The sequence below is a fragment of the Jaculus jaculus genome, chromosome 4, assembly GCF_020740685.1.
Source record: "Jaculus jaculus isolate mJacJac1 chromosome 4, mJacJac1.mat.Y.cur, whole genome shotgun sequence".
In the NCBI taxonomy this organism is placed as follows: domain Eukaryota; kingdom Metazoa; phylum Chordata; class Mammalia; order Rodentia; family Dipodidae; genus Jaculus; species Jaculus jaculus.
Window position 1 is genome coordinate 119,468,237 of NC_059105.1, and position 13,328 is coordinate 119,481,564.

Genomic DNA, 13,328 nt, shown 5'->3' on the forward strand with positions numbered 1-13,328 from the left:
AAGGTGGCACATGAGTCTGGAGTTCGTTTGCAGTGGCTGGAGGCCCTGTCATGCCCATTCTCTCTCCCTCTCTCTATTTGCCTCTTTAGCTCTCTCTCTCTCAAATAAATAAATTATTTTTAAAAATCGTTAAAGAAAAAAGGTATTGAAGCTGACCTGCAAACTCTTCTACATAGTGGAAAAGAAGATAAAGAGCTGAGCATGTAGCTCAGTGGTAGAGGGCTTGCCTATCATGCTCAAAGCCTTGGAGTCAATCCTTAGCACCACAAAAATCCAAAAAACATAGTTGAGGTCAAGGTAAATAATCTTGTTTTCTCTTTTATTTCAACTATATTATAAATATTTTCCAGTGATAGTAATATTTTAATAAATATTATTTTTAAACAACTAGCTATTATTCTATTATGTGGCCATTTCATAATTTAATTTTTAAATATATCCTAATCTATTTGCATGTATGTATGTGTGTGCATATGGGTGCACCAGGATCTCTTGTCACTGCAAATGAATATCAAACACATGTGCCACATTGTTGTGTCTGGCTTTATGTGGGTCCTGAAGAGTCAAACTCAGGCTTTGCAAGTAAACACCTTTAACTACTGAGTCATCTCTCCAGCCCCGTAATTTACTTTTTATAATTTTTCTGTGGCCTTGTTTTCAATTTGAGGGTATGATACAACATGCTTTGGCAGATAACTGTGTACATAACTTACCTGCATGCATTTTGCCTTATGTCTTTCATAGGAGAGTTTTGGAAGGGCCTTCTTGAGTAGGTACCGATGGCCTAAGGTTCTGAACACAGTGCATATTGCAAGGCGAAAGGACACAACTAGACGCGCTTTCATTTGTCCTTGGGCAGGTGGCTGCTTTTCCCATTCCGCAATACAGCCAGCCCTGGCCACACTCAGGCACTGTCACTTCCCAGTTCCCATGATACTATCTTTGGACTATGTGGGTTTGCTTCTTTCTTCACAGAAAATTAAAGTTAGCAGTTATGGAAACGATGTCATTTTCAGCTGATCTGAGGATGGGAAGAATTTCCTGCATTACCGGGGTGGACACAGTGGAGTCATAAGGCTGCTTTGGGAGAGGGGCAAGTGATGTCCACGGAGACGGCAGCACGCAGACGTCCCTGAATACCGCTCCAGTGTAGAGAACAGAATCACTAGCAAGCAAAGAGGGAGCCTCCAAAAGTTAAAGAAATGCAAGGCAGCAGTTTCTCCTCTTCAGCCTCCAGAAAGAATATAATCCTAACACCTTAGTTTGAGCCCAATATAAAGACTTCCAACTTCCAGAACTGCAAAAGCATCGACCTGTTTAAAATCATTAAGTTTATAATGTTATCACACGAGGGTAGTATGAATTTTATTTTGCGTGTGTGCATGGTCTGTGTTGTGTGTATACAGTACATACACATGGTGTGCATGCACACAGAGACCAGAGGAAAGCACTGGGTCTCTTCTTCTATCACTCTTCTGCCTTACTAACCAGTGAGCGTGGTGATTCTCCTGTCTTGTCCCCTCTCCCCACTACTGGGGTTACTGACATGCATGGCCACACCCAGCATTTTTACCTGGGTTCTGAAGATTCAAGTCAGGTCCTCATGCTTGTGCAGCAACCCTTTTACATGTTGATTCACCTCCTTCAGGCCCTGGTACTATTTTAGACTGCCCTTCTCATTGCTGGGTACTCCATTTTCCCACCCTGTAGGCCAGCTAGGCACACTGGGGCCAAATACTGCCTGAATAAGCTTGATATTTTATTTTATTTTTTTTTTAATTATTTATTTATTTATTTGAGAGCGACAGACACAGAGAGAAAGACAGATAGAGGGAGAGAGAGAGAATGGGCGTGCCAGGGCTTCCAGCCTCTGCAAACGAACTCCAGACGCGTGCGCCCCCTTGTGCATCTGGCTAACGTGGGACCTGGGGAACCGAGCCTCGAACCGGGGTCCTTAGGCTTCACAGGCAAGCGCTTAACCGCTAAGCCATCTCTCCAGCCCAAGCTTGATATTTTAAATGGAGATTTTCATTCAAACTTCCCTAGTGGGTCTCAGACTCTGGGCTAAAGGCACCATTTGTTGCTGCTGCTGCTTTGTCAATGCTACACGCTGACGGGGAGGTTTTGGCGTCTTGGACATTTCAGCGATGCTTAGGCTCTTCAGGGATGTTCCTCACAGCACTTCTGGTAATTTAAAAACATGTTGTTTCTACTTATCTAAATGTTACAGGATTTACTACTAACTCCTTTTTTTTTCTTTTTTTTTTTGGTTTTTTGAGGTAGGGTCTCTCTCTGGTCCAGGCAGACCTGGAATTAACTATGTAGTCAGAGGGTGGCCTCAAACTCATGGAGATTCACCTACCTCTGCCTCCTGAGTGCTGGGATTAAAGGCGTGTGCCACCACACCTGGCAAACTCCTCTTTTTTTTTTTTTTTTCTGCTGGGAGATGGCACGGTGATTAAAGGCACTTACTTGCAAAGCCTGCTGACCAGGGTTTGATTCCACAGCACTCTCATAAAGCCAGATATAAAAATGGTCCAAGTATCTTGTATCTTGTGTTCATTTGTGGTGGAAGAGACCCCAATGCACTTGGGAACCCATACACACATGTAAATAAATAATTAAACATTTAAAAAAGATTTTAAAAAGTATGTTATTTTATTTAGGTCCAACATTAATAATGTTATTTTCCATAAAATTGTGCATTTTCATGCTTAACCCTAATTATTTCTGTAAATACATGCTACTTGTTTGTCCAAAGACATTGTCAGCTTCCTGGATGTGGATGAATCTGAAAGATTATTTGAAAACACAAACAAACAAAAAAAGATTATTTGAGAATAATACCAATAACTGTGCCTATATTGTGTTTAGGTGGAATAATACTTAAAATAAGAGAACTGAGAACTCTAATTATAGTTATCAAGAAAAGGTCTAAACCACTACTTTTCTCTTGGGCTGAGAGATAAAACAAGCAGGTACCTGATTTATGTGCTGGCCCACATAGCTCCTTTTGAAAATGTGGCTTCAAACCAGCTAATCTTTTAAAAGTCTTTACACTGACTAATTTAGAAGCAAGAACAAATGTGGGAGTCTAAATGTGAGGCATTGGAGAAGAGTGATAATCTCTGCCAATGAACGCACTGCTGTGTTTCTGGGTACCCAATGCCACTCACGATTTTCATTTAGAGGGAGCTTCCTGGAGCTCCTCTTGCCTCCCCAGCACTATGTGCTACGTGACTGGAATTCAGATTTGGAAGCTCAGATCTGCCCAGGATCTTGGACAATGTACTCTTCAGTGTCATTTTTCTGGAGGACAAGAGAATGACTGCCCCAAGGTTATCCATAGATGACCAAGCCTAGCCTCAAAGCTATACCCACAGGAGGGTGTTTAGACTCCCTGCCCACCTCCTTTGCAGCCCACCTCTTGGTCCAATTCTTCATTTTGCTTGGACTCCAGTCATCACTAAATTTTGATCATCAACAATTTTCTTAGTAGAACAAATTGACAACATTCTTATCCATTACATAGGAGAGTAGCATCTTAATGATCTGATAGATTGTAAATATTGAAAAAGAAGTTTTTAAATCACAAAGCCATGATGATGGTTAATATTTGGGCAGTTCCTAATTTGTGGCTGAGTTATAAACAGAAAGTGGTTCTCTGGGGCTGGAAAGATGGCTTAGTGGTTAAGCACTTGCCTGTGAAGCCTAAGGACCCCGGTTCAAGGCTCAATTCCCCAGGACCCATGTTAGCCAGATGCACAAGGTGGCACACGTGTCTGGAGTTCATTTGCAGTGGCTAGAAGCCCTGGTGTGCCCTCTCTCTCTCTGCCTCTTTGTCTGTCTGTCACTCTCAAATAAATAAATAAAAATGAACAAAAAAAGAGAAAGTGGTTGTCTGGTACCACTGTCTTCTGAAAACTGTTTGAGCAGTTCTCTTCCTTGACTCTGTCAGTGAAATGCTATGACATTAAGGTAAAAGAACTGAAGGAATGTTTCTGTAGCACATGGTAACAACTAAAAATAGTGCTTGGAGTGAAAAGAGGATGTGGAATAATTTCTTCATTGTTTCCATGGAAAAGCAGGGGAGAGAATGGTGCATCCACACTCTGGCTGTGCCCATGAAGAAGACCTGGAGACTTCCTGAGAAGAACGGATGGAATCCATGGACATGATAACTCTAAACTGATAACCATTTACCCCTCTCATTCTAAATGCCCAGGTCTATGTGGTTTACTTCACAATTTACTTCTCTCCCTCTCCCTCTCCCTCTCCCTCTCCCTCTCCCTCTCCCTCTCCCTCCCTCTCTCCCTCCCTCTCTCTGTGTGTGTGTGTGTGTGTGTGTGTGTGTGTGTGTGTTTATCTAATTGTCTATTGCCTGATCAGGATTGATTTCATGCAAAATTGCACAGCGGTGGTGAGCCTGTGTGAAATGAAACTGACGCTGCTGTTTTGCTGTACTTAAGTCCTCTTGTAGCTCAAAGACACCCTGGACTTGCTCTGGTAGGCAAGGCCTCTTTTTTTTTTTTTTTTTTGCCTGCTCTCATTCACATATGCTGTTACATAAACCTCTGCTACTCTGCTAGTAAAGCAACAAGCTAGTAAGCCAGTCCCTTCAAAGGGATAAATAACATGCACTAACCATGTTAACTTAATATGTTAACTATGTTAATTTAATATGCATAATTTTCTAAATCCTGATTTTAACAAAGCCCTCAGAAATGCAGGCATGTTGATGAAATGCAAAGGGCAGGGCATCGGGGGAGGATATGTTGGGGTGAGGGTCTTCCTGGTAACCTCTCACCCCAACATAAGCCCAGGGTGCATTCCCATGAGCCACTTTTGTAGTGAACTTTGGTGGCAGACACATGCTTCTGCTTAATACTCACCCTTATGTGATAAATATTATAAATATTATCTCCATTTCAGCAATTAAGAAACCCAGAAGAGAGCTGGAGAGATGTCTTAATGGTTAAGGCACTTGCCTATGAAGCCAAAGGACCTAAGTTTAATTCCCCAATGCCCACATAAGCCAGATGCACAAGGTGGCAAATGTGTCTGGAGTTTGTTTGCAGTGGCTGGAGGGCCTGGAGCACCTATTTTCTCTCTCTCTCTGAAAGAAAGAAAAGAAAGGAAGGAAGGAGGGAGGGAGGGAGAGAGGAAAGAAAGGAACCCAGAGGGAAATTGCCAAAGTTGAGGAAGTAGTAAATGAGAAAGGAGAACCTTAGACCCCAGGGCACTTACAATGAGGCCTGGTATACATACACACTCAGGAATTGCTTCTCTTCTCCTCTATGGAGAATTCAGAGCCATCCCAATAGTGAGATAGTGATAATTTGGTGCTTCTGAACTCATATGTTTGGGAGAAACTTGAATGTCTATCTTTTTAGCCAATGGGCCATAATAATAAAATCAGTTGGCCATGTGAGCTGCATATGGTAAGGAGGGCCAGTGCTTTTCTGGGATTGCCTGGGCTTAGGGGTTCCACTCCCTTGTCTGCTATCACTTATCCTCCTGTGGCCTGAGAACAGATTGAACTCAACTAGCAATGTGTTCCCATTTGCTTGTACACAAACAGGGCCTGGCTGGGAGAGCCAGATTAATGTGGTTAATGATGTTAGTGAGCTGTGGTGAGGTGTCAGAAAGATGGCTCTGTAGTTCTTGAGTCCAGCTGTGATACACAAGTCCTATGTCCCAGTATTCAATGCACTAGAAGAAAGTGAAGTCAACCCAGGTGACTTTGTGGCTCAGTTTGAAAAATCAAAGGGAATTTTTAAAGTTCATTCTGAACATCTGCCCTTGCATGTAAAGGTATAAGAAGGTTGAACAACTAGAAAACTGCGGGGAAGAGAGGAAACTATTATGTTGAATTAGCTACCAACAGCACCTGACAGAGAAAAGGGAAATAAGTAAGTTAAGCCCTGTGATCACTTTGGCATCCTACCTGGGGGTGATTCTTCCCTGCATGGGCAGAGAGAAGGATTCTGGACTCTGGCAGCCTTGCTGGGTTAAGACAACAGAAGTCAGAACTCAAGGTGGCTGAATGAGCTGGTCTGCAAAGGAGATAGTTTTGAGGAAGCAAAGCTGTACAAGGCTGGGAAAAGGTGACCAAGGACTTTCAAATTGCACAGCTTCCAGGGTCATACCGATGGGAGGGAAGATGTTCAAGATGGGCTTGATAGGGATCTTATTGGGTATCACCTGGTATCAGTGGAGATACCAAAAAGGTCACTGAATTTTCCCTTTATTAATCATCCTCTGGACATACTCAAGCAAATGGTACAAGTTGGATTTACCCTACCACCCCCAGATTTATATGTTGAAGCTTTAGCCACCAGTACCTTGAATATGACTTTACTTGGAAAAGGCTACTATTAACATAGCTGTAGTGGGATCATGATAAGGTAGTGAGCCAGGTGCGGTGGTGCATGTCTTTAGGGCCAGCATGCAGGAGGCAGAGGTAGGAGGATAACTGTGTGTTTGAGGCCAGCTTGGGACTACAGAGTGAGTGCCAGGTCAGCCTAGGCTAGAGTAAGACCCTACCTAAAAAAAAAAAAAAAAAAAAAAAAACAACTAGGGTAGGGTGGACTCCCTAGTCACATGGGAGTAGGGTCCTTATAAAAGGGTAAGTCTGGACACACACATACAGGAAGCAGTCCACAATAGCATATAGATAAGATCTGGGCGATGCACCCACAAATCAAGGTATGCCAAAGACTTGCTTGTAAGCCCATAAGCACTAAGGAGCCTGGAACAGATTCTCCTTCGTTGTTCTGAAAAGAAACCAGTCCCACTGACCCCTTTACCCTGGACTTCAGCCTCCAGAACTGTGAAGTATTGTTCTGTTAAACAAGCCTTCAGTCTGTGGTTATGAGAGCCTAGCAAACTAATATTAAAAACTTAACAACAGGCCTTGGGAATGGTGGGGGTCAGTGGGGGTTTGGAGATGGCCCACCCTGTAAGCCTCGTGGTCTTGTCCTAGCCAAGCCACTTTGCAGCTGTTACCTCAACCAGGTTCTCAACATCAAAGTATGTCCACTTGGTGAATTTGAAGTAAATAAAAGAGTTTAGTGATAAAGTCTTGGTAGATCAGACCTCTCTGAAAAGCTAGCAGAAAAAAATGTGGGACCTTTTCACAGAGTTCTTTGAAAACTGAAATGTCTCATTTGGGTAATCTAACCACATCTTTATCCAGTGGTTACTTGATTTTAAAATCCGCATAACCAATAGGCAGACCCCCAAACAAGGGAATAGTGTTTTTTCTTCTGGGGGCTCAACTATACAGGGAAAAATTGGACCTATTCCCACAACATGGTCTTTCTCCACCAACTATAGGCCAGAAAGCAATTTATACCGTTAAAAAAAAAAAAAAAAAGAAAAGAAAACTAGACTACCTTCCTTGGTTAGTTGATGATCAATCCATTTTTTAAAAAATATATATTGAAAAAAATATATATATATATATTGTTTATTGGCATTCAGAGATGATCCTATTGAGAACAGATGCCCTCTCCTCTCCAATGTGGGGGATGCAGTGGACGAGCAGGGAGATGCCGTGTGGTCTTCTGCCTATTTATGGGGTTTTTTTTTCATTTTTTTCCTTGGATTATATTACACATTTATCTCTTACAATTATTATTATTTAAATTAGCTTTCAAGGCAACAAGTTTCTGCATGCACTTTTTATCTCTCTATTTTTTTTTAAATTTTTATTTATTTATTTATTTGAGAGCGACAGACACAGAGAGAAAGACAGATAGAGGGAGAGAGAGAGAGTGGGCACGCCAGGGCTTCCAGCCTCTGCAAACGAACTCCAGACGCGTGCGCCCCCTTGTGCATCTGGCTAACGTGGGACCTGGGGAACCGAGCCTCGAACCGGGGTCCTTAGGCTTCACAGGCAAGCGCTTAACCGCTAAGCCATCTCTCCAGCCCTATTTTTTTAAACTTTAAGTTATTATGGAAGCAACTCTCATTCTCAGAAATAAGTGTGCAACAATTTCCCAAAATTCCCTCAAAGAAAAGTAGGGGTAATGCCACCTCCATGGTATGAGTGGGCAAAATAAAAAAGGTCACGGAGAAGTGGAAAGTCTGATCAGTGTTAGTGGTGTTGGTGTTAAATGTGAAAAGAGCCCTAGTCCCTGACTTGGCCCAGCCTTAAGAAGTCGTCTGTCTGTGGGGAAGTTGTAAAAACTTCAACTTCAACTTTCCTGTCAGATATATATATATATATATATATATATATATATAATTCAAATCAAGATATGCAGTAAGGACTGGAGAGATGGCTTAACAGTTAAAGTGCTTGCCTGAGAAGCCTAAGGACCCAGGTTCCATTCTCTAGCTCCCACCTAAGCCAGATGCACAAAGTGGTGCATGTGTCTGGAGTTCATTTGCAGTAGCTAGAGGTCTTGGTGTACCCATTCTCCCCCTCCCTTTCTATCTGCCTCTTAAAAAAAAAAAAGACATCCAGTAGTCCTGGCGGGAGACTAATAGGCTGGATTTCATTCCTTCTTGGTAGATGGGCGATTTACAGTGGACAAATTTCGGAAGTTATATATTATACATGTTGTTATTTGGTATTGCTCTGTTGAAACTTCAACTGTACTCATGTCAAATTAAAAGCCACCCTTGCTTATGCACTCACAACATGGGATGGACTGTAGAAAGCCTATTATTACCGTCTTGTTGTAGTGTTTTCCTTTACTCTTTATGTTTCTTCATTGACACCAGAAGAAACAAAGTTTAACAGACACAAGTAAGGATGACAGCCAGCATGCAAATTTAGGTTTTACTTACTACCAAGTCAGCATTTTCAACCACCAGGCTTTCCATGACTTAGTTATTTCTGTTTTAAATCCAAATAACTTCTTTTTCTCTTATAATAAACTTGCCTTCTGCTAATTGCATCATAAAGATAGATATGCTAATTACTCTGTGTGAATGCATAGCAAAGGGTTTCCGGTAGGTGAAAGAAATACATTCTATAACAGGAAAAGAAAAAACCTTACAACTAGAATAATATCCATATGTACAAAAATAATTTAAAATATTTTTATTTAGAATTTTTTTTACTCCAGTGGAAGGAAAAAATTTAAGGGTATAAGTCAATGCATAGGAATTAAAAATAAAAAATACTTATTTATTTGCATTGTGTGTGTGTGTCCATACCTTGATGTGTATGTGGAGGTCAGAGGACTTGTTTGAGGTGTCTGTGTTCCACCTTCTTTGAGACAGTAGACTGTTGCCACTGTAAGTGAACTGCAGACTACAAAGCACACCAGCCAGCAGGCCCATGAAATTTGGGTATTCCTGGATCTGCCCTGCATTGTCACAGGGTATTGGGAATCAGATACATGAACCACTTTGTATGTGGATTTATATGTGTGCTTGGACTTAAACTCAGTTTGGCAGGCTTTGCAAGCAAGTGTCTTTAGCTACTCAGCCATTTCATACCCCATCAAATAAAAATATTTTAAAATAAATTTTCTTTTTATTCTTTTTCTTTTTTGTGTTTTTCAAGGTAGGGTCTCACTGTAGCCCAGGCTGACCTGGAATTCACTATGTAGTCTTGAACTCATGGTGATCCTCCTCCCTCCACCTCCCAAGTGCTGGGATTAAAGGTGTGAGCCACCACACCAAGCAAATTTTTTTTATTTATTTATTTATTTTAAAAAGAAAGCTATGCTACTCAAAAGAAGATAACAAGACTAAGACCCTCATTTGGACACCTGTCTGTAATCCCAGCATTAAGGAGGTAGAGACAGGACAATCAGGAAAAAAAGTTCAAGGTCAGCCTTGGATACATGAGATCCTAACTCAAAACAATCAACCAAGCACATAAAAAATCCAGACCCTCAACAGCATAGCATTTATACTGTCTAGCATATAATTAAGAATTAGTTACGGACCAGAGAGATGGCTTAGAGGCTAAGGCCTGTGAAGCATAAGGACCCACATTCTAGCTCTCTCCAGATCCCACTACACAGGAAGCACAAAGCCAGAAGCACAAAGGTGTTGCAAACACAGTCGTACACATGCACTGGGTGGTGCAAACATCTGAAGTTTCATTTCAATGGCTGATGCCCTGGCATGCCAATTCTCCCCCAAAGGCACACTCTCTCTCTAAAAAAAAAATTAGTTATGACAAGAAAAATGTGGCTTATGTTCAAAGAAAAAAAATCAGTCAGTAGGACCAAATGCAGTTATAGGCTATAGAAGCAACAGACAAGTAAAGCAACTAATACTACTATTTTTTGAAAAAAACTATTTGTGTTTATTTATTTGCAAGCAGAGAGAGGTATAGGAAAGAGAAAGAGAGAGAGGGAGAAAGAAAATAGGCATGCCAGGGCCTCTATGCACCAGTGTGCATCTGGCTTTACATGGGCACTGGGGGATTTTCAGTCTAGTCTTTCTCTGCTACATTTTGAAAAAGTCTTTCAAATTCACTTATGTGGACATTTGAATGAGGTCTTTCCCCACAGACTCATGTGTTTTGAATGTGTGGTCGTTTGAATGAGGTCTTTCCCCACAGACTCATGTGTTTTGAATGTTTGGTTCCCAGCTGGTAGTAAATTGGGAAGTGGACCCTTGCGGGAAAAGGTGTGTTGCAGGAGGTGACTTAGGCACATCATAGCCAGCTCCTCCTTACCAGAGCTCAGCTCACTCTTGCTTTCTGCCAGTTGCTATGGCAAGATGTGATGGCCAGTCTCTGCTCTATCATCCTTCCCTGCCATGCTGAAACTTCCCTGGAGACTATAAGCTAAAACAAATCTTTTCCTCCCATCAGCTGCTTTTGGTCAAGTGTTTTATCCTAACAATGTGAAAGTAGCTACAACAGATTTTTTCTTTCATAAAAGGTTGTTAAGCCATTTGGTGAATTTTTAATTTCAGATATTATATTTTCACTTCTAAAAATTTTCCACACACATACATTTACACTGAACAAATAAAGGATGGGGCAAATAGAAAACAAATGAAATGAGAGATTCAATGAAGACATGCATGTGCAGGCATACACCTATAGCTATACATCTTCCCTTTCTCTTCATTATGTTTACGTTTTCCTTAAAATATCACAGTAAAGGCTAGAGAGATGGCTCAGCTGTCAATGCACTTACTTTCAAAGCCTAATGACCTGGGTTCAATTCCCCCGTACCCACATAAAGCCAGGTGCACAAAGTGGTGCATACAATTGTTTGCAGCAGCTAGAGGCACTGATGCAACCAAACTCTCTCTGTCTCTGTCTCTGTCTCTCTCTCACTCACTCACTCTCTGCTTGCAAATAAATAGATAAGTAAATAAATGAAAGAAAAAAGGTAAAGAAATGTGAAATAATTAAAATCAGGAATGAAAAGGGACATTCTTATCAACTTTCTTGAATGTCAACTAACTGAATGCCTAAATGAAATACAAAATTGCTAGAAAGGTATTTCCCATATTGTCTTGATTCCCAACCTATAAATAAGAAGATATTTAAAGATATATATTATCCCTTAGGAATAAAGATGGGCATTTTCAATAAAATACTAGCAAATTAATTCAGCATCATATGAAAAGGAACTACATCTATCCCAAGATCTTGGTGAAAGTGGTCGGACATAGTCTAGGGAATGGCTCAGATGTTAAAAAGCCCTTGCTGTGCAAGCTTGATGACCAAAACCCACACAAAGCCAGACTCTGTGACATGTGCACCTATGATTTCAAAATGCTCCATGGGATATGGAAGAATCCTCGTGGGCCATAGTATTCACAATGAGAGATTCACAAACAAAACCAAAGGCAGGGACCAGCACTCTGAAGCTGTCCTCTAACCTCCACTTGTGTGCTTTGGCACATATGGGCCCATACATGCACACATATGATACACATACGCAGACACAACAAAAACAAACGGTTGGGCACTCATGTAAACATCAAAATCCTAGGAATGGAAGGGAAACTTCCTCAGCCTGACAAGTTATGTACAGTAATCTGATATCTAATACTATGCTAAATGATGAGAAACTCCAGGTTTTCCCACTAAGACAAAGATCAAGACCAGAACAAATGCTTGTTTCGGCAGCACATAGACTAAAATTGGAACGATACAGAGAAGATTACTGTGGCCCCTGCACAAGGATGACACCCAAATTCATGAAGCATTCCATATTAAAAAAAAAAAGAACAAAACTATCTGCTTTCATGACTTCTGTTCAACAATGCACTGGGGTTTAGAATGAGCAATTGACAAGTAAAAGAAATAAAAAGCATCTAGATTTGAAAGAAAAAAATATATATATTGTAATGTCATAACTATATATAGAAAATAGTCCAAGGACATGAATAAAACTATTAATACTAACAAGAAAATTCAAGAGGGTTAAAAGTTACAAGTTAATATACAAAAGTCAATTGTATTTCCATATATCAGAAAGAAACAATCTGCAGTTAAATTAAGTAAATTCCATTTAAAGTAGCATCAAAATAATAAACAGAAACATAACATAGACATGAACATAAACATAACAATGAAAACCCAAGACTTGTAAACTGAAGACCATGAAGCACTGTGTGCAGAAATCAAAACCTAAGTAAGTAGAAGACTAGCTTACAGACATAGTTTTGAAGATTGGTGATTGTCAAGATGATAATATATTCCAAGTTGATTTACAGATTTAATGCAATATCTATCAAATACCAGCTCAATCCTTTCCCTCAGTGACAAGAGAAACTTATCCTAAAATTCATATGGAAGCCCAACAAATTCAGAATAGCCAAAACAATTTTTTGAAAATAAAGAATAAAGATTCAAACCTCACAGCTCACAGATTTAAAGTTACAGTGATGCTATGGAAATCAAGACAGTGATTGTAGCAGACAGATTCAGGTTTGCTGAGATGAACTGCCAGACCAGGCACAGTTATGGAGGAAGGCATATTTATTGAAGCTTACAGATCCAAGGGAAGCTCCATAAATGGCAGAAGAAGCTGGCCTGCCTTCACAGGTCCAAGCAGAGAGAGAGAGAAGTGCAAGCCTAAAGCCAAAAAGCCACACAGCACACTTCAGGAACTCCAGCTAGGCACACTTTGCATATCTTTAGATTGAAATCTGAAACCCACCACCACACCTTAAGATCCACCCAGTGACACTGCCTCCAGCAAGGTGGCAAGCAAATAAAACACTGAATATATTGGAGGCCATCTATTCAAACCACGACAAGCCAAAACAATTCTTTGAAAATAAGGAATAAAGATTCAAACCTCACAGCTCACAGATTTAAAGTTACAGTGATGCTATGGAAATCAAGACACTGATAGAGTTATAAGATAGAAATATGTGATAGAATA

The 13,328-nt window shown here is 40.6% G+C and overlaps 1 non-coding gene across 1 annotated transcript; it reads left to right on the forward strand.

Moving 5' to 3' along the window:
• Window positions 1-12,048: 12,048 nt before the first annotated feature.
• On the forward strand, window positions 12,049-12,155 carry LOC123460418. Its single transcript, XR_006636983.1, has one exon. It is a non-coding gene; the product is annotated as a U6 spliceosomal RNA (small nuclear RNA).
• The last annotated feature ends 1,173 nt before the right edge of the window (window positions 12,156-13,328 follow it).